Genomic DNA, 13,730 nt, shown 5'->3' on the forward strand with positions numbered 1-13,730 from the left:
CGGTGGTGAGAACACCAGCCCTGGGCAGGATTAGAAAGCCATGAAGCCCTAATATGCAAGGGATTTTCCTTCTCTGAGACATCAGCACCGCAGCATTTGGGGAACATCAAAGTCCATCACATCTACACAAATTCTGAGACTGACAGAGAAAATACGCAATCAAAAACATAAGACAAATTCCTGAACCAATTTTTCCAACTAGGGATAAGTTCACAAAGATGACATAAAGAATCAATTGATTATCCTCATCAAATAATTAGAGATCAGAATCTAATAATGGACGGGAACGGGCTTTCCCCAGTATAGGACCATGGACGGCAAATCCTGCTGGAGGGGCAGGGAGGTGTGACCCCTTCCTCACCCATCATAAGGGTCACCACTGACACTCCTTTAACAAAAGACAAGTTAACAAGAGAAAAGCATAACATTTATTTGACACGGGATGTCACATAAAATGAAGACCCAGTGACCCAGGGAACTCTGTCTAATTTTACACTTAGATTCGATGAAGAATGGACAGCCATGTACAAACGGGGTAAGATCTAATGGTAACAGACTGAGGGGGGAACTCAGCAAGGCCTGTCCGTTTAGATTCTTTTGGACTCTCTGCGTAGTATTCCTTTCTCCCAGGTGTAGGGCAAGATCCTTCTAGAAAGAGGGTTTTATCCCTTGTTATGTAGACAAGGTAGGTCAGAGAATTTCTTTATGGCCAGCTCCTACATAGAAAGGCTGGGGAGGGGTAGAGTAATATTTCTAGGTTTTATGCCTTGCTTTGGAGGAGAGGGGTTCTATTTCTATGACCCACTTTGAGCAAGAAAAATAATTTTAGAGCTCAGGCTGGATGGAGTCCAGTGGCTGTTCACAGGCACAATAATCATAGCTTATTGCAGCCTTATTCCTGGGTTCAACCAATCTTCCCCCATCAGCCCCCCAAGTAGCTGGGACTATAGGCACAAGCCCCACACCCAGCTAATTCTTAAAATTTTTGTAGAGAAGGGGTCTTCCTCTGTTGCTCTGGTTAGGGTACAGTGGTGTCATCATCGCTCATTGCAACCTCAACCTCCTGGGCTCAAGTGATCCCAGGAGTTTGTAATCCAAAGTGCTATGATTACAGTGTTAGCCATAGGGCTCAGCCTGAACATATCTTTGAATGGAAGCGTTAGACACATAGATTAAGTTCTTCCTGATAGCGACATTGATCCACCTATGAGAGGATAGTGGAATAGCACAAAATGAAGCACTTCTGATCAGTGAGACCTTCCCTTGGGCAGATGTTGTCATTAGCAGCACAGCTCTGTTCAGTACGTTGTAGGCTGGGCAGGCAAGCTGTGCTGAGGCACGCATACCTTATTCTGTGTGGCTACCTCACTGGTATTAAATTTGCATGTCCTCTGCCAAATACGTCAAAACCTTCTCTGTACCACACTCGTTAGCACTCACAATGCCAGTGTAGAATTGGGTTAAAAAAAAACCAAGACATCCATGAGCGTGAGCACATGGGAAACCTTTTCCCATCCCCCTGAATAGCACCCTTGAAATGTCACCAGGAGAGACCTAATGTGGGAGAAAAGCCAGATGTTCAGATATTGTGATTTATTTTCAAATAAGGCAATTATCAGAAAGGTGAGTCACTAATGTCTCTATTGAAACTCACCGCTAGTGGCTCAGAATGTTAAAATGATATTGAATCTAAGATATAATGTCTATTGGCAGAAAAACATCTATCCATATAAAATGGGAAAGGTATTGGTCATATACACAGAAGGTCAGATCACATATTTGGATTCCTCACTGTCTAATTTATTTTGAACATTAAAAAAGATGAACCTCTGCTGGAACCCCAACAAAGCTGATTTAAACAAGCTCCATTTAAGTAAACTTACTGGACAGGTTGTGAACAAAAGACTAATTTACGTAATAACATTCTCCAAATAAGCTGTATTCTGTGAACATACTGTAAGGTAATGTAAACAAGGGAAAATATGAAATGTAGACAGCTTTATCTTCAGTATGCTGAGCAAACAATATTGGATTTATTCAACTATTTGAAGTAATTTATTGCATATAGTTCTAGCTACTTCTAAGAAATATTTAAAACTTTAAAAAATCTAAATATTTTTATTAGAAAATTCCCACAAATATCTCAGTTCAACAATTAGGTCACACAGGCTATGTTTGATCAGTTTCACAAAGTGCTTGGCTCCATGTCACCGGCAGAATGGCCCTAAGTGCACATGGGAAAGGCACGTCCTTGGGACATTCGCTCATACTGTATTTAGGTTATGAGGAACAATCACACTTGAATCACACTCCATGACCAGAGCCACAGTCTATTTGATGCTGCTGTGTAAAGTGTGGTCATGGAATGTGCCAGGGTTGGTCATGCAATGAAAATCCTGGCTGGACGCGGTGGCTCATGCCTGTAATCCTAGCACTCTAGGAGGCCGAGGTGGGTGGATCCCTTGAGCTCAGGAGTTCGAGACCAGCCTGAGCAAGAGAGGGACCCCGTCTCTACTAAAAATAGAAAAAAATTAGCCTGGCAACTAAAAATAGAAACAAAAAATTAGCCCAGTGGGGTGGCTCACAGTTGTAGTCCCAGCTACTTGGGGGGCTGAGGCAGGAGGATTGCCCAGGAGTTTGAGTTGCTGTGAGTTAGGCTAACGCCACAGCACTCTAGCCTGGGTGACAGAGTGAGACTCTGTCTCAATAAAAAAAAAAAAGAAAGAAAGAAACTTCTGGCCTGCGGCATAGCACAAATTGTCTATGATTTGTAGTCTGCTTTTACCTGCGTAACTATTAATATTTCAGGACTATTCCCTGCAGCTTTACATAAGTAGGACAACTTTATTCACATTTAAGTAAAAACTGAATTATATTTCATAATAAACACCTCTTCTTCCCTAAGTACAGTGTATGACTGCGTTTGTGTTCCTCATGCAGATTTTAAAAAATTGATGGTGTTGGCCAGCACTGTGGCTCACGCCTGTAATCCTAGCACTCTGGGAGGCCGAGGCTGAAGGATTGCTTGAGTTCAAGACCAGCCTGAGCCAAGAGCGAGACCCTCTCTCTACTAAAAAAATAGAAAGAAATTAGCTGGGCAACTAAAAATAGAAAAAATTAACTAGGCGTGGTGGTGTGTGTCTCTAGTCTCAGCTACTCATGAGACCGAGGCAGGAGGGTCTCTTGAGCCCAGGAGTTCGAGGTTGCAAGTGAGCTAAGCTGATGTGATGGCACTGTAGTCCAGGTAACAGGGCAAGACTCTGTCTCAAAAACCAAATAAAAAATAAGATGAATTAAAAAAATTGGATGGTGTTAATTAACACATGATGCAAATTAGTTTCCATTTTTATTAAAGTTGCATTTTTCTAAGGAATGTCGTACACTTAAAGTTCAATACCATAAATAAAGATTAGTTCTTAAATCTTCTATTTTACTTATCAAAAATGTAAACATAAAGAAAATGATTCACCACTCCCTCCCCATACTGACCCAATGCATCAAGAAAAAAAAAATTCTTCCTTTCAGGCAAGTTCTTTCTTCAGAATGAGCAGCACAGACTTGATTAAGACATGTCAGTCCTCTAGGCTGCAAAGACATGTCAGGAATGACCAGTGCCCACTGTGACATGGGACTATGGGGCTGTGACTCAAGTCCATCTCCTCCTGCGGAGACTACTCAACTGCCCTCAGAGACGAGCTCTTCTCTGTCCATTCAGCGTCAAGGACAGGGACAGCAGTGAGGCAAGGAGCACGTGACGCTGGGCTGGATACAACACCAAGAAGGCATCCTCCAGGAGGCGGAGCAGAGCCAGCAGCGACCTAGCCATTCTGGATGCGTGTGAGCCATAGGATACTGAGCTGGGAGGATTCTGACAAATCATCTAGTCATTTTATACATGGCCTCGATCACTAAGTCTTCTACTATTGAAGAGAACGTTGATAAAAGTTTATGGAATACTCTGATATACTTATTTATCTTCCTAAAACTATTTAAACCCAATAAAATTATGTTTCAACTTCAAATACCGGTAAACTCTAAGCCCACATAGGTTGAAAACTAATTTTAAGCATAATTTATAGCACTTTCATTTTTTCTTTTCTTTTTTTCCCCCAAAGTCTTGTTCCTCTCCTCAGGAAGGCATAGCACTATTTAGTGTTATAGCATCCTACAGAGAACTTCAATATTTGGTCACAGCGTTAAGAGCTCTTGATTTCACAATTCCATGAGCCCTCTTTGAAATGACCAATATATAGCATTTTCAGAATGTCTGTTTGGTCTTAACAAAAATAAGTATCCTATAGGAGAAATGTAAAGGTTACTCATTTTAAGAAATAAGTAAGGAGAAAGGATGTGTTCCAGGAGAATACCAGAGGGAGCTACGTTAGGACTAGTAACTGCTTGCCAGTTTCGTTAAAGCTGTCAGCTAAAGGTTACTGACGTGGCTTTTGCTTCCTTCCTTTAAATCCTGTTCTTGAAAACCTGAGACAAAGTCACTTGATATTTTGGACAACCGGGACCTTAAAACGATCAAAATGAACCTAAATCCGAACTGAAAACCGAGGTAGTCAGTTTTTATAAGCATTTGACCCTTTCTGGGTCAGGAAGGGACTCCCGTCTACTGTGCCCAGATCAGCTACTCCCCATTCCCCTTCCTGCCCCACCTCACTCCCACCACGCTGCAGCCTGCTCGCTTTCTTAACCAGGGCCTTGGTCTTGTCCTCCTAACACAAGGGCATAACCTGTCGTAGGACATCGATACACTCAAATTCTTCAGTTCACAGCTGAACTCTACACTCATAATTCTGCACTGACATCTCAGATTTGAAAACTCTTTGCTTCACTGTCATATTCTAAGTGCTAAAACGTGCCTGTTAAAATTTCTTACAGGTTCAGAGTCCCAAGTCTTGTTGAGTACACTATGCAGAATCAGTGATAAGGAACCAAGTTCAAGCCTTACTGAAGAAGAAGGGAGACAGCAACGCAGTTAGTCACCCTTGGGAACTCAAGATTTCTTGACATACGCGATCAGGTTTCACATTTGTGCAGAAAAAACACTGGGCCACCAGATTCCAAGCTTAATAAATATATGTACAAAAATGTCATCTATAATATTTTCTCCAGAAAGTCATCAGTGCAAATATAATTATATCAATAAAAAATAAAGCAATTTCAAGTATAAAAAGCACCATGCTCGGAAACAATACTACCTAAATGGTATTACTGCACAACAATCAAAATATAGTTGAACCTATCACTGAGAATCTCAAATATATCATTAATCCATTGTATTTTTGGTGAAATTCTTTATACAGCTTTGCAGGATGATTTATAATCATAATAGGCTTAAAGTTTATATTATTATAAGTTTCTTTAAAAATATACTCTTCACTTCTGTTGAACAATTTATAATACGTATGACACAGGCGAAATTTGAGCACTGGTCTGCAGACCGTTACTATAGGTTAAGTGTCCTTTATCTGAAATACTTGGGACTTTGGGACCAGAGTGTCCTGGATTTCAGAGTTTTTTGAATTTTGGAATACTTGCACATACATAATGAGATATCTTGGAAATGAGACCCAAGCCTAAACATGACATTCATTTATGTTTCACATATACTTTATAGACATAGCCTAGAGATAATCTTACACAACATTTTTAATAATTTTGTGCATAAAACAAAGTTTGTGTTAGGTACTTATGTGTGGAATTTTCCAATTGTGGTGTCATGTTGGTGCTCAAAAGTTTTTGGATTTTAGAGCATTTTGGATTTGAGATTTCTGGATTAGAGATCTGGAATGACAAGCTATATTAGCTTCTCCACAGCTGAAGTTGACGAAGTTTGATACCACTAGTTTTTTTACAACAACAGATATCTCCAATTTAGAACTGCATGCAAATACGTACTTTTAAATTTACACATTATTTTTTAAAAACTGGCTTTTCTTTATGTTGGGAGCCAATATTTGGCTCCAGTGCCAAATACTCAGTTGGAATTTTTTCTTTCTTTCTTTCTTTCTTTTTTTTTTTTTTTTAAGAGATGGGGTCTTGCTGTATCATTTGGTCTCGAACTCCTGGGCTCAAGCCATCCTCCCACCTCAGCCTCCCAAGTAGCTGGAACTATAGGTGTGAGCTACCATGCCTGGCTCCAGAATTAATTCCTGGTAATTATGCTGCTTTGCTCACTTAGCACTATTTCTTCAATGGAGTACTCAATAACTATATGCTGCATGGAAAGAAGAGAGGGAGGGAAGAAGAGAGGGAGCTTGTCCAAGGGCTGTGTTTATAATGTCACAGGACTTCATTAGCTTTAAAGAGAAAAATTGGACATCACCCATCATTAAAGAATTTCAAATTGGAATTACTAAATGGGGTTGGTAAGCTCTGGTCCCAGAGTAGAATTGCTTCTGTGGCCCAGAATCTATATAGTAACAGAAGGAGTGCCAAATGCAGGAAGTAAAGGACATTTAAAGCCAAGGCAATCTTCCAACTCCTGTGGACTGAGCCTTATGTTATGTGGTAAAGTGGACCCTACTGGATGGGCTCTACACCAAACCTACACTTTGCTATTAGTAAACAACTCAGAGCATCTCGTTTTGACTTGTATGTTTCTGCTTATACATAACTTTCAGATATTAGAAATTCTTCTTTAACAATTTCTTAGCGCACTTGAAAATAATTGCCTACCTGCCTATACCAGAATTTCTTTTTATCTTCATTGGTCAAAAAGGAATAGGTCTGTTTTTGTTGGATTACAGTTGTCGTAAGTATTATCTGAAAAACATACAATTGTTTTCTTCTGTTTGCATGTCTTCAATATTTTTATGGGGCAGAATATTTTACTCTCTGCGTCCACATTTTTTCAAGTCATCATGAAACAAATGGAGAATACGACTGGAAGGCTGAGCTCTGACGTGAGCACAGAGGGCTACGACACACGACAACAGTTCAGTAGGAAACTGCCACACAGCTGGCAAAAAAGGGCAAACATGGTTAAATCATAAGATTTAACAAAACATCATTAAAAAAAATCTTTAGAACAAACAATGAGAAGAATGATTTAAGTGTATCATGTAAACCCGTTACATTTAAAATAGGTACAACGGTGACACAGAAATCCCAATTCAATTATTTTCTGTAAATCAAAGGATAATTTATACCTTTGAGGAAAAGATGCACAACTTATAATCTTGCAATAACTCGTTGTTGTTTAAGTTAATGCAGTATTTTTTTTTTTTTTTTTTTTTTTGAGACAGAGTCTCACTCTGTTGCCTGGGCTAGAGTGCCGTGGAGTCAGCCTAGCTCACAGCAACCTCAAACTCCTGGGCTCAAGCAATCCTCCTGTCTCAGCCTCCTGAGTAGCTGGGAGACTACAGGCATGTGCCACCATGCCTGGCTAATTTTTTCTATATATTTTTAGTTTTCCAGATAATTTCTTTCTATTCTTTAGTAGAGACTGGGTCTCACTCTTGCTCCAGCTGGTCTCAAACTCTTGACCTCGAGCCATCCTCCCGCCTCGGCCTCCCAAAGTGCTAGGATTACAGGCGTGAGCCACTGAGCCCGGCCTGAAATAACTTTTTAAAATACTCTTCCAGGCTGGGCGTAGTGGCTCACACCTGTAATCTCAGCTACTCAGGAGGCAGAGACAGGAGGATTGCTTGAGCCCAGGAGTTTGAGATTGCAGTGAGCTACAATGACGTTATTGCACTCTACCCAGGGCAACAGAGCAAGATACTCTAAAAAAAAAAAAAACCAGAAAGTACTATTTCAGGGTGATAAATTATATGATCACCTTAGTTACAAGAGACAGAAAGAATAAGTTCTTCATTCCATCTCAGAATAGCCAAGATATTCATTTACTTTCCTGTGTATCATCTTTAGCTTTTTTTTTTTTTTTTTTAATATGATCGTGCTCTGTCACCTAGGTTGGAGTGCAGTGACCCAATCATAGCTCCTTGTAACTTCAAATTCCTGGGCTCAAGCAATCCTCCCACCTTAGCCTCCCGAGTAGGTAGAACTATAGGTGTGTGCCACCATGCCCCGTAAAAAGATTATCTACAAAGAAATGACCCAAAGAGGAAGAAATACATAAAAGTATTTCTGTAAGTTCATTTCATCATGGAAGGCAACTGGAAGCAACTCAAAGAAGAGCTACTGGTTAAGCACATGTAAGTAATTTTCACATGGTAGTCATTAAAAATGTTAAACTGCACTGCTGCATAGAAAAGCTTATAAAAATAACATTGAATAATATTTTCCATGAAATGATCCATGCACACTAGAAAATGTATACAAAAATATATATATGTACCTTGATAAGGATCAGTGGAAGATGCCAACTTTTTTTTTTTTTTTAACTCTCCTGGCTTGCTTGGAAAAAGATGCCAATCTTTGTATAACTGGTGATGTTTTAAGTTTTGTGAGATATGCTTCCTATGAAGCTATTCATTCAAACTTAAAACTTTAATGTTGATTATAACACAAATACATAAAAGTGCATGCAATAATATTCAGTTTAATGAATTACTATAAAGCAAAATGCCTTTCTAATCCTGACTCATGGCAGAAGCTGGAACCTTGCCAGCCACTAGAAGTTGTTCACTTCTCCCCCGTCCCTAACACGAACGCTCTGCCTAGTACTTCTTTTTTATGACACTTTTAATGGTCTTACTTTCTTACTCTTACTATAAAACTTAATAGTTGTATCATCCAAGTATGCATCCTTAAACACTATAACATGGTTTTATTTTTTATATATCTTTTAAGTTTCTTTTCACCTACGGGTACCTTGTCCGTTAAAAAAATTTTTTCTCTTGCAATTCATTTGTTGATAAAAAGCTAAATACTGATCTTTTGTTCTTGTAGAGTTTTCCATGTTCTAGATGTTTGCTGATTGCATTTCTATGGTGTAGTTCAACATATCCCTCTCTCTGCCATATTTCCTGTAAACTGGTAGTTGGATCTAGAAGCCAGATCAGATGCACATTCAATTTTCTTTTCGCAAGAAAACTTCATAGGTTGTTTTCCTTTTTCATCAAAAGGCATAGATTGTCCATTTTTCTTTCTTTTGTGATATTAGCAACCATTGAGTAGCATTGCCTGGATTCATCAATTTATAAGGTGTTACAAAATGATAATATTCCAATTTATTCATTCCTTATTTGCTTCTCTGTTGGAATAGGTCTGAAAAGAGAGAAACTTCCTCTTCATCTACTATTAGGCTACCCCGTGGTATAGTGCATATAGGAAAGGCAGGCAGGTGAATTCGTGATTATTTCTTTTTTTTTTTTTAACCAGTTTTCAAGATAAATTTATTTCCTATCATCCTTTGAGGGTGACTCATTAGGTTGGATTTTTTTAAGGTAGTATTATGAACTCTTAGATTTGAACATACTTGATTGGTTTCAATTAATTGCAATTATCCTTCCTGAAGCTCAGATGCTGTACTCTTAGCCAGTGGGAGTCTCTGCGAGTTGGCTCCAGAATCTTTGGGCTTCCTTGCACTCTGGAATGATGAGACAGATGTTCTAGGTTCCTCTTGTGTCTTTCATGTCCCAGACCTGGAATTAGCTATTTTTTCAAGAAGTCCTTGTTTCTTATAGTTGGAAATGGAAATGGTATTTCTGTGCATGAGGAATGCTCACTGCTACTGGGATGATTATTGTTTCTAGGTCTCTTCTGTGGACAGAGCTAAGAAACATATCTATCTTTTTAAATATAAAATACCTCATGAGATTATACTGATATTTCTGATTGAAATTCAGAACCACTGGTATTTACTTCTTTGATACAAACATTGTAACATAAAATGCAAAGTTAGTACCCAATTTGTTACAAAATTTAAATTAAAACAAACAATTAGATTTAACCCATAGTTAAACTCACAGTTCTTAGCCTTCTGTTTTCAACAAACGTGAGGCTTAACTACCCTCTCCCCTCTGTATCAGTGGCTGAATCTACTGGGAACTTCCACCCTGCATGTGTCTGACTATGTGATGGGACACATGTAGCTTGAAAAATCCTCTTAGATGATTCTAACTTTCTCCTTCACTTCCCACCCACACCCCACCGAGAAAGTCTTTCTCTCATCCTGCTTTCCCCCGGTGGGAGCAGAATTTAATCACCTGTGGCCTTTCCTGGCCTGTTGGGACTTGCCTCTGCCCGTCTGCTGGGAGTGTGAGTGCAAGTCCATTCATGTGGTTCTTCTGCTGATTGCTGGCTGTGTATGTCACAGAGCAGTACACAGTGACCAGGCTGATGGAAGCAACCCAGATGATGGTAGACATCGATGGGGATGTCCTTGTGTTCCTGGAACTGGCTCAGGTATCACGGCAGGGGAAGGAATCTACAGCAGTCTCAACTCGAGGCTCTGTCTGTCCATTGGGAGCAAGTCGGGAAGGCTGGGAGGTGGTGGGTAGGAAGGGACCCCATTGACAGACTCAGATCCCTGACTGGGCAGAGCCTATCTCATCCTCCATGCCAGGAAGCAGCTAGAGAACTCACTGACATCCCCAGTGGAGAGCTGGCCCAGGAAAGAAGGGACTGAGACTTCAGACAACCACAAGGCTGGGGAGAGAACCCCAGTCTCAGGCCTAGGCATTGCTGCCTGCCTAAAGTCATATAGGGGGCCCTGAGGACTCTATCTGAAATTAATTGGCCCTTATTCCAAACAGACAAGCAAAATCTCCCACACTGGCCCTTGCATTGCCAGAAATACAACCAACCAAAGATTAGTGTGCGGAGTTAAAGCATAGCAGATTCAAGGCTTGCAGACGCACCTGGGAAAGTCAGCTCCCAGAGCCTGCCTAACCACCTTAGTGTGGCTAGCTTTGGCCCCTGATGGGAAGGGGCCCAGAAAACTAGGAGTACTTCGAGAAGCACAGTGACTGCCTGTCTGGTACCTGAAGGAAGATCACTACCAGCAGGGCAGAAGGAGTGTGAGAAGGAGGACTACCTACACCGGAAATGACAGCCCAAGTGGTGGGGGCCGTTCTCGAGCAGTCCCTCTCTGGTCCTCCTCCGTCACAGCCTCCTTGGCGTCTCTATCTTCCTTCTCGGCCATGGTCTGAGAATCTGCCACCCTCCTGCGATCCTGCTGCTGTTGTCCCCACCGCCCAGCCCCTCCATCCTTTTGCATCACCCCTCCACCTTAGAGCCACAGGGGATCCGTGGGACCAGGACCCTAAGGGTGGTGCCAGAGAGTAGCCCCACCCTAGGAATCAGAACAGGAACGACCTGCAGGGGTCCCCAGGTCCGAAGCAGGACCGAAGACAACTGCCAGGGATGGGGCAGGGGAGGAGCTGCAAGCTCTGGCTTGTTTAGCACCGTGGAGTCAAAGGGAAAAGCCTCCCAACCTTGAGGGCTTCGCTGGATGTCTTGGTCTCTGCTCTGGCCAGGGAGGCAGCTGCCCTCCCCTTGAGCTGATGTGAGCCGTGAGGGTCCTGCCTCCCGTGGCCATGTTTTTGCCACCAGCAGACTTGAGAGTTGCGCATGTTTTGTGGGCATTTCCACATGGAGCCTACTCAAATCCTCACTGGAGAAGTCAGGGTAGAAATGAAGCCTTCGGAGCCCAACTCAGGGCTTTACATCCTGGGGTGCAGCTGCAAGAGGCCACGAATGGAAAGGCCCGTGTCCCTCCCTCCCAGGGCTGCAGCAGTGCAGGCCTGACAGTAGGGCCAGGGGTTGTCTGGCACTCCAGGCCTGGCAGCAGCGCCTCTTGGTGCACTGGAAAACTTCTAACTCGCCCCTCCTTCACCCCTCAGATTTGGAGATGGGAACCCCCGGCAACAGCTGGGGTACTCGGAGAAGGGGGGCGGGATCTGTGGGCAGCAACCCCCTGCCCCTCCGTCCCCTCCCCCTGCCTCTGGGTAGCACTGCTTTTTATGGTGTGGGGCAAAATTAGCAAAAAACAAAACCCAAACTGAAAACGAAACAAAACAAAACACCACCAACAAAAACATTCTTTCCTCTATCCCATCAAAGAATGAAAACCAGAAAAAGACCCTCTATAGCTTACATTTTTATAAAGCCAAACAGAGGCCCCTGTGATGATGAGATGAAGGTTTAGGGTATAGAATCAACTCCAATGTCTTTCAGGAAAGGACTTGCCCCCTTCCCAGACTGAGGATGTCCAGACCTTGCTGGCTGGCTCTCAGGGCAGCACAGGGTCCTGGCCCTCGATGTCAGGGGCTGATGTCGGGAGGGGTTTGGTCTCAGGGCTCAGAGCACTGGACTCTTGCCTTTGCTCATCTGGAGATTCCAAGCACTCACCCGCACCTTCTGAGGGCCCCCGCAGGGTTTGCTGTGTGTGTGTGTGGGGGGGGGGGGCAGGGTAGGACAGCAGGGGTCCCCTGTAATAAAGGCTCACAGGGCATAGAGGCTTAGTTAGTGCTGGTTTGGAATATAGGGAAGGAAAAGAAGAACTGAACAGAAGGAGATGGAAGGTTAGTCCAGAGAAGAGGACGGGACTGAGGGTTGTGGGGTTAAACAGTAGCTCACAGCCCCCATGGGGTAAAAGCTGGGCCATGATTGACCCTTTCTCGTTTTCTAACCTTGACACATATTTCATCACCCCACATACTTTTTAGATTTAAAAGATGGGTCCCACCGACAAGGGGCAAAGCCCGGAGGCCATGGGGTCAGGAGTCCCCTCACCTGAGAAAGATGCTTCAGCTGAGAGGCACTGCCTAGGTCCCAGGGACCTGCGGTGGGCTCCACCACCAAAGCGCTGGTCAGGTCTGGGATGGAGCAAAACCAGAAGCAAAGGCAACCCCTGCAGCGGCTGCGGGGTGCCAAGACCTGGAGATCTGAGGTTAAATCCTCATCAAGAGAAAGACCAGGCAGTGGAAGGACAAGCAGGTCTCCCGATGGGGTGAACCCATGTTGCCCAAGCCCAGGACCCTCCTAGGCTATGGCTGCCAGGTCCTCCAGGGTGGCTTGGAAGCCTGTTGTGTGCTGCCCTCTACAGGCTGGTCAGCCTCCCTGCAGCTGAGCTCCAGCCAGCGCTTCAAACGAGGCTGAGGAGCCCAGGGGCAGGGCCAGGAGGGAAGTTTTAACGGGGCGGCCCAGCGCAGCACCCTGCACCTTCCCTCTGCTTAAGGGGACAGTGCGGGCACGCCTGGACCTCCAGGAGGAGCTGTAGGTGAGAGGGACAGTTGGGTCCTCAAGTGCAAGGGGAAGGGGAAATGTTTCTCCCAGGTGCTTACAGGGCTGAGCAACCTCGGTCTACTGATGAGGATGCAGGAAAGGCACGGGGAGAGCAAATGAAGGCCGGCCGAGGGTTGGTGGGGCCCACAGGACTCCTCCGGCAGCCAGGACCGGCTTACCCCTCAGGGGCCCACCGCTCTTCCCGTCAGCTCTGTCAGAGCCAGTCTGTCTACTCGGGAGCCCAGCAGCCCCAGGTGCCTCTCAGAGAACCACCTGGGGGGCTGTGGGGGAGCCAGGGCAGGGTTGGTGTCCCTGTGCCCAGAGGGAAGGGCAGGCAGGAGACAGAGGGGAAGGAAGGGCTGAGTTCCGGCCCCCATGAACCTGAGAGTCCCCACTCCAGAGAGTCAGAAGCAGGAAACACCCCCTCGCAGGGCAAGCCTGAAGGCACACAGGGAGGAAAGTGAGTCACACAGCAAGAACACACCCTGACTGTTTCAGAGAAGGGAAGGATGGGGACCAAAAAGCCAAACAAACAACAAAGACCACACCTCTTTTTATATAAGGTTTCACATTTAATTTGGTCA

At 43.8% G+C, this 13,730-nt stretch overlaps 1 non-coding gene across 1 annotated transcript; it reads right to left on the minus strand.

Annotated features, from left to right (window-relative positions):
• Positions 1-4,117: 4,117 nt before the first annotated feature.
• On the minus strand, positions 4,118-4,245 carry LOC138388987 (small nucleolar RNA SNORA25). The gene has a single exon (XR_011234433.1). It is a non-coding gene; the product is annotated as a small nucleolar RNA SNORA25 (small nucleolar RNA).
• Between the last annotated feature and the right edge of the window lie 9,485 nt (positions 4,246-13,730).

Source organism: Eulemur rufifrons, chromosome 7 (genome assembly GCF_041146395.1).
Source record: "Eulemur rufifrons isolate Redbay chromosome 7, OSU_ERuf_1, whole genome shotgun sequence".
Lineage (NCBI taxonomy): Eukaryota > Metazoa > Chordata > Mammalia > Primates > Lemuridae > Eulemur > Eulemur rufifrons.